At 48.8% G+C, this 13,057-nt stretch overlaps 1 long non-coding RNA gene across 1 annotated transcript; it reads right to left on the bottom strand.

Moving 5' to 3' along the window:
• Positions 1–817: 817 nt before the first annotated feature.
• On the bottom strand, positions 818–4,906 carry LOC134809713 (uncharacterized). Its single transcript, XR_010156087.1, has 4 exons — positions 4,646–4,906; positions 3,862–4,418; positions 2,360–2,415; positions 818–912 (listed from the first exon to the last, which is right to left on the bottom strand). It is a non-coding gene; the product is annotated as an uncharacterized LOC134809713 (long non-coding RNA).
• Positions 4,907–13,057: the final 8,151 nt, after the last annotated feature.

The raw sequence follows: 13,057 nt of genomic DNA, 5'->3' as shown, positions 1-13,057 counted from the left end.
CCAATGTTGGAGGTGGGGCCTGGTGGGAGGTGTTTGGATCATGGTCAGGGGGATCCCTCCTGAATGGCTTGGACCATCCCCTTGGTGATGAGTGAGCTCTTGCTCTGAGTTCACAGGAGATCCAGTCATTTAAAAGAGTGTGGCACCAGCCAGGCATGGTGGCTCATGCCTGTAATCCCAGCACTTTGGGAGGCGGAGGCAGGCAGATCATCTGAGGCTAGGAGTTTGAGACCAGCCTGGCCAACATGGTGAAACCCTGTCTCTACTGAAAATAGAAATATTAGCCAGGTGTGGTGGTGTGTGCCTGTAATCCCAGCTACTCAGGAGGCTGAGGCAGGAGAATAGCTTGAACCAGGGAGGTGGATGTTGCAGTGAGCTGAGATCGTGCCACTGCACTCCAACCTGGCGACAGAGCGAGACTCCGTCTCAAAAATAATAATAAAAACATAAAAAATAAAACTAAAATAAATGTGTGTGGCAGCTGCCTCTGCACTAATGCTCTCTCTCTCTCTCTCTCACTTGTTCCAGCTTTCACTGTGTGACGTGCCTTCTCTCTTCACCTTCTGCCATGATTGTAAGCTTCCTGAGGCCTCCCCAAGAAACCAAGCAGATGCTGGTGCCATGCTTCCTGTACAGTCTGCAGAGCTGTAAGCTAATTAAACCTCCTTTCTTTATAAATTACCCAGTCTAAGGCATTTATTGATTTACAGCAATATGAGAATGACCTAATATGGAAAATATCCCACTCTCAGTGCCAATTTTCTGTGTTAGGTCATTTTCACGCTGTTATAAAGAAACACCCAGGACCAGGTAATTTATAAAGAAAAGAGGTTTAATTGGCTTACAGTTCTGCAGGCTGTACAGGAAGCATGGTGCTGGCATCTGCTCAGCTTTTGGGGAGGCCTCAGGAAGCTTCCAATTGTGGCAGAAGGTGAAGGGAGAGCAGGCACATCACAGTGAAAGCAGGAACGAGAGAGAGAGAGAGAGAGAGAGACATCAGCGTAGGGGTAGGTACCACACACTTTTAAATGACCAGATCTCCTGTGAACTCAGAGTGAGAGCTCACTCATCCCCAAGGGGATGGCCCAAGCCATTCACAAGGGATCCCCCAACCATGATCCAAACACCTCCACCGGGCCCCACCCCCAACATCGGGGATTACATTTCAACATGAGATTTGGATGGGGACAAAAATCCAAACCATATCAATCAGTTTGATCTTTCAAGGTTTGTTTTTAAGCTTCCTTAGAGGACTTTTATTATTATTATAATTATTATTATTATTATTATTATTATTATTGAGATGGAGTCTTACTTTGTTGCCCAGGCTGGAGTGCAGTGGTGCAATCTCTGCTTACTGCAATCTCCACCTCCTGGATTCATGCAATTCTCCTGCCTCAGTCTCCCAAATAGCTGGGATTAGAGGCACCTGCCACCATGCCTGGCTAATTTTTGTATTTTTAGTAGAGATGGGGTTTCACCACGTTGGCCAGGCTGGTCTCGAACTCCTGACCTCAAGTGATCCACCCGCCTTGACCTCTCACAAGTGCTGGGATTACAGGCATGAGCCACCATGCTGGCCTAGAGCAGTTTTAGAATGGCCCTCTCCTGGGCTGGTTTAGTGCTGGCACTAGGTGTTTTTCTTCTTGGTTCTCTACTGAATGTGTGAGGTGTTCAGTAAGAATTCCTATCCTGGCTTGTTGGAACTTGAACATCTCCCAGCCCTTGGTGAGTTCTGGAAATTGTTCAGATACATCTCTCTGTGTACTATTTACACAGTCTAGTGGAGCTTCACCCCACACATGCATGGTTTAGTGTTCAGCAGTACATGCAAGAGGATCTCTATGTAGATTTGCTGGGTCTCTTTCTCTGTGCAGCTCTTTCTTCTCTTGTTTTCTACACCAAATTCCAGCTTCTTTTGCCTCTTCAGACTCAGACCCCTATCGCCCAACCCAGCAAGACTGCCATGGTCATGTTGGAGTTCTTTTACCTACATCACAGTCAAGAAAGTGGTAGAAAGGTAGAAAGGTAGGCACGGTGGTTTATGCTTGTAATTCCAGCACTTTGGGAGGCCGAGGTGGGAGGATCACCTGAGGTCAGGAGTTCGTGACTAGCCTGACCAACATGAAGAAACCCCGTCTCAACTAAAAATACAAAATTAGTTGGGTGTGGTGGCGAGTGCCTGTAATTCCAGTTACTCGGGAAGCTGAGGCTGGAGAATCACTTGAACCCGGGAGGCGGAGGTTGCAGTGAGCCGAGATCACACCGCTGCACTCCAGCCTGGACAACAAGAGTGAAACTCCATCTCAGAAAAAAAAAAAGAAAAAGAAAAGAAAGGTAGGATGATCATAGGACCTACCGTGTTTGTTTTCACTCTCTGAGCGATCATATAGAAGGACTCCTCTTTTCTAACAGCTGAAAACAGATTTTTAATATCGTTTGTCCAGTTTTATACTTCTAAAGTAGAAGGCTATACCTGGTCCTAGTTACTCCATTATGGCCAGAAGCAGAAGCCTCTTCTCCCTCTGCCCATGACTCTCTTTTGCCCCTCCTCCTCCACTTGGAGCCATTTGGCCCATTTGGGTGTTGACTTTGATGCAAGTCAGGGGTGCCTGCATTGGCGTCTGTGCATGTGGTTGTGGGTGTGCGTGTTTGTATAGTGGCTGGGTATACGTGAGTCCTTAAGGTGGAAGTGGGGCATGGGAATGGGGTGCAGGGGAAGTGGGGGATGGGAATGGGGTGCAGGGGAAGTGGGGCATGGGAATGGGGTGCAGGGGAAGTAGAGGTGTGACGGAAGTGGAGAGGTGTGAAATAGCTTCTTGGGAAGGGCAGAGTTCCTCCTTGCTACTGGGAAGTGTCGTTTGGGGTTCTGGCAGCGTTGAGAGCCTCCCCACAACCCCCGCCTCCGATGGTAATCCAGAATTTAAGTGAGACCAGCTGGTGTGGTTTTGTTCAGCTGAGCATGGGCAGGGCAGGAAGACTGAGAGTTCACCATTTTCTGTACCGAGAAGCCCCTCTGCCTCCTCAGGAACTCCATTCCTATCCTGTCCTCCTTCCTGGCTCATTCCCAGCATCCTCAAGGTCTTGTCAGCGCCCTCGTAGGGTGGTCAGGTCCCATCAGGGTTGTCTGAGCATGTGTGTGCAGGTATGTGTAGGTGTGTATGTGGGTGTGTGAGTGGGTGGAGGCTTGAGTGTTTCATGGTTTCAGAAGTGTTGAGAAAGAAGAAAAGAAGACCTCTGTCTTTTCTTGTGACATCACAAAGGGCAAGAAACTAAGAAATGCCTCAGGCTCCTGCAGAGAAGAAGGGATGGGCAGTAACAGCTTGGGGCAGGTGAGGAAGGATGGTGGAGTGTTTGGTGTTGAGTGAGGTGGCCCAAAGGGTGTCTGTGCATCCTCAAGACCTGGGAGGAGACAGGCTCCATCTGTGGTGGGTGGATCCACAAAGCTTATCCGCCAAAATCACTTGAAGAGCTTAACGCAGCCCACTTGGGCATCAACCCAGTAGCACCTAATACAAACACACAGAATCTACACCAGCACTGCAGGGAAGGGTGAGAGTGGCAGAGGAGGAGATCCACACTAGGTGGAGAAGGCGCAGGACCAGGCTCCCAGTACCCCCAACATAGCCTTCTCCCTCCTCATCGGCCATATCCCTGGGGAGACGAGAGGGGTGGATGGGCCTTATCCTGGCCCACATCTCCTTTCTCAGGACCTGGGGTAGGATGGCAATTCATGGATGGAGGAATAACAAGACCTGGTGAGATCAGCTTGGCATGGCTCCCAGCTGGGCAGGAACACAGGACTCCAGGGCATGGAAAACCCCACCCCAGCCCATGGCCAGCATCCACCTGTGCCCGCACCTGCCTGTCCAGAGCTGACCAGGAAAATGGTGCTGGCCTGGGAGCTGCTCCTCATGGCCCTGCTGGCCCTGTGCTGGGGGCTTAGCCTGGCAGGGGAAGAAGGTGAGTTCTGTGGCTCCCACCCCTTCCCTGCCCCCTCCTCACTGCTGCACCCTGGAGGAGGCCCGCACCATACCCCCGGGACCCTGCCCACCCACCCTCCTCCTGCTCCCCTTGCTTCGTCTCTCCCCCGGCCTTCCCTGGGCTTCCTTCACTTCCCTCCTCCTGCACATTCCTGCTCATCCTGTCCTGGAAAGTCCAGCTGAGTGTGTCTGGCTTCCCAGCCCATATTTCTCAGCACGGCACTCCAGGCCCCCAGGCTCCAGGGTGGCTGCTCTGACCGTTTCCCTTCTCCTCCTTCCCCAGCAGACACTCGCTGCGCCTCAGTGGTTCCACCTCCAGACCGTTGCTCCAGCAGCGTCCTGGCTTGGGGTTCATCTCAAGGCTGGGTTTGTGCCTCATCCCAGGATGCTTGGGGGTCTGGGGGGCAGGGCCTGCCGCTGCTGCGTGTCTCCATCCTGCAGGGATTGCATGGTGCTTCTGTCAGGAGAGGAGGGTCCACAGGCAGAAGCTCACCCTGGCAGACTCCCTTCCCAACCCAGGGCACCTCTGCCCCAGATCAGCTGGGGGTGGTGGTGATAAGGGACTCTGCAGGGGAGAGAGGTGACCCCTTCCTGCCCCTCTTGTCAGAAACCGTCCCGCTGCAGACCCTGCGCTGCTACAGTGACTATACCAGCCACATCACCTGCAGGTGGGCAGACACCCAGGATGCCCAGCGGCTCGTCAACGTGACCCTCATTCGCCGGGTGAACGAGTCGGTGACGTCGGGTGCAGGGGCCACGGGCAGGGGCTACGGTGTCCCCTCTGCCTGGTGTGGGATGGTGGTGTAGAGAGGGATGTGTCAGGTCAGCCTCGGGGTGGGAGTAGACAGAGGACAGAGGAGGACGGACGCCCTCCCGGGAGCTCCTGCTCAGCCAGGCACCTGCCAGGCACTACTGTCTGACCTGGGGTTTCTGGGGAGCATGTTCTACACTGATGTCGTTGATGATGGTGGTGGTAACAATGGTGACAATCTTCTCTTATTTTGTCACAATTTAACACAGTTGCCCCACATGACCTATCTTAGTTCCTCCTCACTGTGAGGTGGGCAGGGCCAGGCCACGACGCCCAGTTCACAGATGGGGAAACTGAGGCCCTGGAGGTGAGGCGCCAGCCCTGGCCACAGATGGGGAGTGGCAGAACAGGCTGTGTGGACGTGTTTGGGAGGGGGCTCCATGCTCTCCCAGGCTCCTCCTCTGCATGTGGGCTGCCACCTCTCCCACCCGAGCTCTCCTGGGCACGAACCACACAGGAAGGGGACCGGCATTGCTCTGTGGTGTTGCTCAGGGTCTGAATCAGCCTTAAATGAAATAATTAAGCCACTGGAACCAGAGAGGCAGGTGACAACTGATTGGAGGTCCCCCCACCTAGAGGGCGAGGGGGCCCCGGCTCTGCCACCCCCCACCCCTCCACCACCTTCAGTTCTCCTGGGGGCCTCCATCAGACCTTCTCCATTCTCCTCAAATACCATCCTGCCCCTCCCTGTGACCTGCTTCCTGTTGCTCTGACATAACAGGGGACCAGGGAGAAGCTCCCCACCCACCCCACACTCACACTCCCCACCCCCTCTGCCCACCACTGGGGCCTGGGCCTGGGCCTGGTTCTGGGCTGGGGCTCCTGTCTAAGGCTAGAGACCCGATGCAGTCTGGCCCTGTTGCTCAGGAACATCACGGCCCCCAAGTCCCCACTCTGCCCTGTGTCACCCACCGTGCCCTCTCCCAGGATCTTTCCCAATCGCCTTGCAAACCTGCCCCAACCCCCTCACAGATGCCCACAGGAGTGCAGTGCCTGGGCATCTCCTGAGCTCACAACCCTGCGGCCCCCCTTTCTCTGTTTCCCTTGACAGCAGCAACCCCATAAAGAGTTGTCCACACTCATCATGTCCAGTGTCTTTCCAGCCATTTCTTCCTGAGCCCACTTCCCCAGGATGTTGCCCCCACCAGGCCACCCAAACTGCTCTGGTCCAAGTCAGCAAACATCCCAGGAGCAGGATCTCATGGTTGGGCCTCCGCCTTCTTCCTACTTGACCTGTACCCCCACACACTTCCCACTCTGGATATTATCAGTTATTTTCCCGGTAATATTTACCAATGTGGTGAGTAAAAGAACTACATCTCATTTTAATTTGAAAATACAGCCACACCTCATCTTATTGCACTTTGTTTTATTGTGCTTTGCAGATACCGTGTTTTATACAAATTGAATGTTTGTGGCAGCCGTGCTTTTGGCAAGTCTACCATCACCATTTTTCCAACAGCATGTGCTCACTTCATGCCTCTGTTATAGGACCAATGGGTTCATATGCCCACCGTGCAGTAACAGACCCATTACATAGTGACAGCAGGGTTTGCAGCAGAGAAAGTTTAATGATTGCAGAGTGCTGAGTGACGAGATGGGAGGAGACCCTCCCGTTTATCTCACCAAGGAGCTTTGGTCTGGGGTTTTTAAGGGGATTATAGAGGGTGAGAGACTCCCTCCAGAATTGGAAAATTGGGGTTGTTGATTGGTCGGGGGAAGGGGGGATGAAATCATCACGATATGGAAACTGCATTCTTTGGTGAGTCAGCCCATTGTGGGGTCCTTCAGACCAGCTGGGTCAGTAGTTTCATCAGTGTATGGGACCTGAAGGACTATCTCACAGGGAAAACTAAACATTTTATAATGTTCACGTTGTTATCTACGGAGCAGTTAAGGGGAACCGTGATCTCGTAACAGGGTCTATGTGATTTCAGCACAATAGGCACCAAACAGCTGTGAGGACGCAGGCTGGAGAGCAGGCCAACCTCATGATGGAGGCCAAATGTGCTGCAAGCGTGGGTGACTTTTGTTTCTCCCCCTTCCTTCTTCCCTGGTTAATTTCATAAAGTTTATGGGGGCAGTTTCATCTCTGTGTCACCTTTTGGTAATTCTTGCAATATTTCAAACTTTTTCATGATTATTGTCTCTGTCATGGTGGTCTGAGATCTGTGATGTTATTACTGCAATTGTTTTGGGATGCCATGATCTGTCATAGAAGACAGTAAACTTAATCAAGAAATGTTCTGTGTGCTCTGACTGCTCCACCGATGGGCGTTCTCTTATCTCTCACCCTACAGTGAGAAGACTTCATCTATGAGGAAGCAGGCCCTAACTAGACACCTAATCTAGCCTCCCTAGTCCCAGAGACCCAACAATACATAAATTAGGCCAATTAATAACCCTACAATGGCCTCTAAGCTTTCAATTAAAAGGAAGAGTTGCACACATCTCTTACTTTAAATCAAAAGCTAGAAATGATTAAGCTTCACTGAAAGCCTAGATAGCCTGAAAACTTGGCCTCTTGGGAAAATAGTCAAGTTATGAATGCAAAAGAAAAGTTCTTGCAGGAACTTAAAAATACTACTTCAGTGAACTCATGAATGAGAAAAGAAAACAGTCTTATTGCTGATATGGAGAAATTTTAGTGGTTTGGATAGAAGACCAAGCCAGCCACAACATTCCCTTAAGCCAAAGCTTCATCCAGAGTAAGGCTGTAATGCTCCTCAATTCCCTGAAGACTGAGAGAGGTGAGGAAGCTGCAGAAGAAAAGTTGGAAGCTAGCAGAGATTAGTTCATGAGGTTTAAGGAAAGAAACCATCTCTGTAACATAAAAGAACAAGGTGAAGCAGCAAGTGCTGATGGAGAAGCTACACAAAGTTATCCAGAAGATCCAGCTAGGATGATTAGTGAAGGTGGCTGCACTAAACACAGATACTCAATGTAGATAAAATAGCCTTTTTATCGGAAGAAGATGCCTTTTATTTGAAGCTGCAATGCTTCAAAGGACAGGCAGAATCTCTCGTTAGGGGCTAATGCCACTGGTAACTTTAAATTGAAACCAATGCTCATTTACAATTCCAAAGAACCCTAAGGCCCTTAAGAATTGATACAGTTGGCCAGGCGCGTTGGCTCACGCCTGTCATCCCAGCACTTTGGGAGGCCGAGGCAGGTGGATCATGAGTTCAGGAGATCGAGACCATCCTGGCTAACACGGTGAAACCCCGTCTCTATTAAAAATACAAAACATTAGCTGGGCGTGGTGGTGGGCACCTGTAGTCCCAGCTACTCGGGAGGCTGAGGCAGGAGAATGGGGTGAACCCAGGAGGTGGAGCTTGCAGTGAGCCGAGATCGTGGCACTGGGTGACAGAGTGAGACTCCATCTCAAAAAAAAAAAAAAAAAAAAAGATACAGTTTGGCTCTGTGTCCCCACCCAAATCTCATCTTGAATTATACTCCCATAATTCCCATGTGTTGTGGGAGGGACCTAGTGGGAGATAATCGAATCATAGGGGCAGTTTCCCCCATACTGTTCTCTTGGTAGTGAATAAGTCTCACAAGATCTGATGGTTTTATCAGGGGTTTCTGCTTTTGCGCCTTCCTCATTCTCTCTTTGCCTGCTGCCATCCGTGTAAGATGGGACTTGCTCCTCCTTGCCCTCCACCATGATTGTGAGGCTTCCCCAGCCACGTGGAACTGCAAGTCCAATTAAACCTCTTTCTTTTGTAAATTGCCCAGACTTGGGTATGTCTTTATCAGCAGCATGAAAACAGACTAATACAAAAATTATGCTAAATCTACTCTGCCTGTGTTTTGGAAATGGATCGGTAAAGGCTGACAGCACATCTGTTTACAGCATGGTTTAGGAATATTTTAAGTTCACTGTTGAGATATAATGCTCAGAAAATATATTTCTTTCAATATATTACTGCTTATTGCCAATGTACCTGGTCACCCAAGAGCTCTGATGAAGATACACAAGATTAATGTTGTTTTCATGTCTGCAAACATAACATTTATTATGCAGCCCTTGGATCAAGGAGAAATTCCTACTTTCAAGACTTGTTATTTAAGAAACACATTTCCTAAGGCTATAGCTGTCATAGACAGTGATTCTTCTGATGGATCTGAGCCAAGTAAATTGAAAACTTTCTAGAAAGGATTCACCACTCTAGATATCATTCAGAACATTTGCGATTCATGGAAGGAGGTCAAAACATCAACACTAACAGGGTTTGGAAGATGTCAATTCCAACTCTTATGGATGACTTTGAGGGATTCAAGGCTTCAGGGGAGGAAGGAACTGCAGATGTAGTGGAAATAGAAAGAAAACTAGAATTAGAAGTACGGCCTGAAGATGTGACTGAATTGCTGCAATCTCATGATAAAACTTGAACAGGTGAGGAGCTGCTTCTTATGGATGAGCAAAGAAAGTGGTTTCTTGAGATGGAATCTACTCCTGGTAAAGATGCTGTGAACATGTTGAAATAACAACAAAGGATGAAGAATATTAAATCAACTTAGTTGACAAAGCAGCAGCAGGGTTTAAGAAGATTAACTTCAATTTGGAAAGAAATGCTATCAAATAACATTGCATGCTACCAATAAAAATTTCATGAAAGGATGAGTCCATTGATGCAGCAAACTCCATTGGTGGCCAATCACAAAATTGCCACAGCCTTCAACACAACCCCAGCCTTCAACAACCACCACTCTGCTCAGTTGGCAGCTATCAACATCATGGCAAGAACCCCCAGCAGCAAAAAGATGACAACTTGAAGGTTCACATGACTGTTAGCATTATTTTCTTTTAGCAGCAAAGCATTTTAAATTGCAGTATGTACATTGTTTTTTAGATATAATGCTCTTGCACACTCAGTATACTACAGTATCCAGCAATTAGTCACATTTCTTCACTGTCTACAGCCCTTAGCCGAATAGTTGAGTCATCTCAATGGGGATGTCAAAGCAAACTAAATATGGCCTGAGAAGGACTCTGTACTTCCATATTTGAGTCCTTGTGGAAGAACTACAACCTAACTTAATAGGTAGACAGGATTGAAAACCTAACTTAGGAGTATGCGTCTGTAACAATCACTGAGTTTTGGCCAATCCCAGCAGTTAAACTTCAACAACTCATACGCTGCTGAGCGTTCAAACTGTGTTCAAATAAGGCAATCACCAATCTGTAACCAATCCAGCTGTTTCTGTACCTCAGTTCTGATTTCTGTATGTCACTTTTTTTTTTTGTCTATAAATTTGTTCTGCCCATGAGGCACCCCTGGAGTCTTTCTGAATCTGCTGTGATTCTGGGGGCTGCCCAATTCACGAATTGTTTATTGCTCAATTAAACTCCTTTAAATTTAATTCAGCTGAAGTTTTTAACAGGAAGATAGAGGACAGAGAATGACAAATTTCCAGAACCAGCCAGCAAGAAACACTTTTAACACACACACACACACACACACACACACACACACTAGCAGATGCACTGCGTCCGAGCTGGGCATTGAAGCCTGAAGTGAGCCTGGCAGTAGCTGGGCTCAGGGAGCTCTCAGTCTAGTTGGAACACAAAGCTGTGAGCCAGGAATTACAAGATGGGTAATAAAGGCAGGGGAACAAAGTTGAGTGGCAGGACAGAGAGGCTGAGACATGCTCTGTGATAGAAGCAGGAGGTGGACAAATGCCTATGCAGATGGGGCAGGTCCTCCGTGAAACCCCACCTCCAAGCCAAAGACAATTTAAAGCCTGAAAGCCAAGCTACAAGTTAAATCATCAGACTGGACTGGATTGAGAACTTGTCTTTCTGTTTGGCATGCTTACCTCTGATTAGTCCTCACCCTTCACCTATTTTACATATACCTCCCTACCCTTTCCTAATTGGTTTTCTTACACCATTGTGCACAGCTTTGAGTGGTGTTGTCACTTTAACCTTTTTTGCATACTCACAAACCAATCAGCATACACTCCTCATTTTGAATCCATAAAGGGCCCCAGACCGAGCCACATGGCAAAACCTCCCCCTACACCCCACCTCCCACCCCTGAATCCCCTTTCCATGGAAAGCCATTTTCATCACTCAATAAAATTATTCTCAGCCCTCCTCACCCTCCAATGTCCAGTATATTTTCATTCTTCTTGGGCGAGGTGCAAGAGCTCAGGAACCGCTGAACATGGGTACAAGTTATACAAGTTATACGCGATAGCGTGGCCGAGTGAGACCTGGGCAAGGCATCACTGATTGGGGTCCCCGGCTTGCAAAGTGACCAAGAAGAAAAGTCCTGCATCATTTGGGAAGACTTGGGGATTTCCAAGGGAGCTGGAGGGGCTGTGTTCTAAGAGGAACCCACACTCGAGTTAGGACTTGTAGGGTGACTCTGTCCCTGGTGGAGTCCTGATAAATAAGCAACAATGAGGAAGAGGCCCCAGGTTGGGGAGGGCCCCAAGTGGGGAGAAAAGTCATCAATTGTTCTGAGAGACAGCTAATCACAAACAACCGGGCACAACAACCTCGTTCTGCTTGTTCTGCATGTAGCCCTCTTCAACGTGACTCTATGAAACTTCCCTCCAGCCACTGCCTCTTTGCAGACAGCCCCTTCTCTGCTCATTGCAATTGCGACCTTGCAACGTATTTTCATACCTTCTCTAATAAATCTGCCTTTCTTTACCTACAACTGGCTTGGTAAATTCCTTTACCTCCTGTGCCACCAGACCCAGAGAGTTGCTACCTGCGTCACTGGGTAGATGAAATTACCCTTGCTCAGGACACCCAGCATGACCCATGGCCCAAATCACCGCATTTCAATGCTTTGGGCACACTGCCCCTGCACCCGGGCTGCCCAGCTTCTATTGATTGAGCACCGCCGGATGCAGGTTGCCTTGTTGGGGTTGGGAAAGGATTGTTTCCAAACGAAGGAAAGGCTCCCTCTAGGAGCAAACGATTGTCTTGGTGCAAGAGTTCTGTGTGATCAATTAAACATGTGAAATGCTTGTGAGGCCTAAGCTGCTGATGGCCTCCAGCCCTGCTCCTTCCTTATGTAGTGTGTTCTCAGGGTTCCCCACCATGAAGGGCTCCGGGCCTGGCCATTTCCACCCAACATGGGCTCTTCCAACAGGCAATTCATCCCCCAAGTTCCCCATGTGGGGACAAATGTCAACTCTGGATGGCCAATGGCTTCCCTGGCCCACTTCTGCTTCCTGCCCTCCCTTTCGTCCCCCTAATAAGTTTTTTGTCCCCCTCCATCTTAGGGACAGCCTCCTGCAGGCCTTGCTCACCTCAATGATCACCTACTACATGCATGGGTCTGGGCTGGGTTCTCAGGGGAAGACAGATGAGGGAGCTGCAGTCCTCCAGGGAAGGTCTCTCTGGACTCCAGTGGGTGAGAACTGCACCTTCAGTGTTCAGCTCCCAGATAAACAGACATTTTTCAGGGTCACCTCTGATTCAATCTCCCCCTGCCACCAAATCAATTTATTTGGTTTATGGATTTTTCTGTCTTGCCAACCAACATGGATCATCATACATCTACGTATGGATCTTTAGGTGAGAGACTTACCTTTTGAGGGCAGGCTCTGAGACACAGGGCTACAGTTCAAATCTTGGCTCTGTCCCTTACCTGCTGGCAGACCTGGGGCAAGTTGTGTGACATCTCTGTGCCTTAGTTTCCTCAATGACAAAAATGATAAAGATAGTATCTTCCACTTCCATAGTATCTAAATGAATTGATCTTAGAGGTCACTCAAATGGGGCCTGCCAGGAATAAGCTCTTGATCACTCTCAGTTATTTGTATGGGGAACTCAGTCTCTATTTAGTTTTTCACTCTCATGACTAGGGATCAAATACAGGACGTTCAGTTATGTTGGAATTTCAGATAATAATGAACGATTTTTTAAAAGTGTGTTCTTTATCCTCCTTTCCCTCACTGTCTTTCCTCTTCCCTCATCCCTCCTGGATTTTCCCAGGAGTGCCCTGCGTCTCCCTCCATTGCGTGGTGTTCCACATGCCATCATGTACCCACTGTAGTGCCCCAAAGACCAAAGGCCCTTCTGTTTAGCAGAATTCATTTCCTTATGTTATAGGAATTATTAAAAAATTATTTGAGGCAGATAAAGAGGAAAAGGGGTCCTTGGGAAGTTTTCGTTTCTGTTTTAAAAGCAGCTCCAAAAAACGTTTCTTGTCTAGCAGGAAAGCCCCGGCTCTTAGAGTCAGGCTGGCAACCTTTGATATGCAAATGCAGACCGTTGGAAACTGGGTCCACCCAA

The sequence above is a fragment of the Pan troglodytes genome, chromosome 23 (genome assembly GCF_028858775.2).
Source record: "Pan troglodytes isolate AG18354 chromosome 23, NHGRI_mPanTro3-v2.0_pri, whole genome shotgun sequence".
Lineage (NCBI taxonomy): Eukaryota > Metazoa > Chordata > Mammalia > Primates > Hominidae > Pan > Pan troglodytes.
Note: the sequence above shows the minus strand (reverse complement) of the source record. Positions and strands in the feature narration are given on the sequence as shown.